Raw genomic sequence first — 1113 nt, forward strand, 5'->3', positions numbered from 1 at the left:
TGGTATGCATTACAATTGTATAAGAAATGAAATACGACAAAAAAAAAAATCGATGTTTTGAAACTCCAAACACAAGTTCCTCGGAATTTCCTCAGAATATTTCGACGGAATTCCGAGGAAGATAAGGGTTTCCTCGGAAATCCCTCGGAATATTCCGAGGAAATTCCGAGGAAGGAGAGTTTTTAAACCGAAAACAACGTTTTGCGGTTTGAATAACACTTATATAACCCTTATTAAGTGTCTTAGACTGATTATGAAGTCAAAAATTTGTTCCTTACCCTATAATAAACACTTTTCCGATTGTATGAACGAAATCCCCACAATATAAGAGAAACACTTATACACTTTAATGAACGGTAAAGGGAATACTTACAATTCGTTTTGAAATTTTGTTATTTCATGGTTTATGATCATCTATACAAAGAATCCTCAATGGTATGCATTACAATTGTATAAGAAATGAAATACGGCAAAAAAAATCGATGTTTTGAAACCCAAACACTAGTTCCTCGGAATTTCCTCGGAATATTTTCATTTAACCGGGCAAATATTTCGCGAAAATTGAAATCGGAATTCCGAGGAAATTCCGACGGAAACTATCCGTCGGACCCTAGGTTTTATAACCACGAGCCGCTTCTTCTTCCCCATTTCTCTCTTCTTCCTCTGCGCGGCTCCTCTCCCTCCTCTCCGGCGATCTCCCCCTTCTCTCCGACGATATTTCCGGCGATCTCCCCCTTCTCTTACACAAATCATGTAAGGACCATATCCCACTCTCTTAGGTTCTATTTGTTAGGTTTTTGTGTAGATTTGATAGATTTTTGTTATGGTGATTGGTTAGGATTGTGATCTGGTTGTATAATACGTTTAGAATTGTGATTTGGTTGAATAATTTGTTTAGTTGAATTGATTTAGAATATTTTTATAAATTTTTTATTTTTTTGTTTTTATAAAATCGATTTTTGTATATAAATTCGATTTTTTTGTATAAATTCGATTTTTGTATTTTACAAAACGTTTTTTGTATATAAATTCGATTTTTTGGATTTTACAAAAACATTTTTAATATCTATAAAACTTTTTTCTGATTAAAAACTATTATTTGGGATTTTAAAA

Source organism: Brassica oleracea, chromosome C4 (assembly GCF_000695525.1).
Source record: "Brassica oleracea var. oleracea cultivar TO1000 chromosome C4, BOL, whole genome shotgun sequence".
Lineage (NCBI taxonomy): Eukaryota > Viridiplantae > Streptophyta > Magnoliopsida > Brassicales > Brassicaceae > Brassica > Brassica oleracea.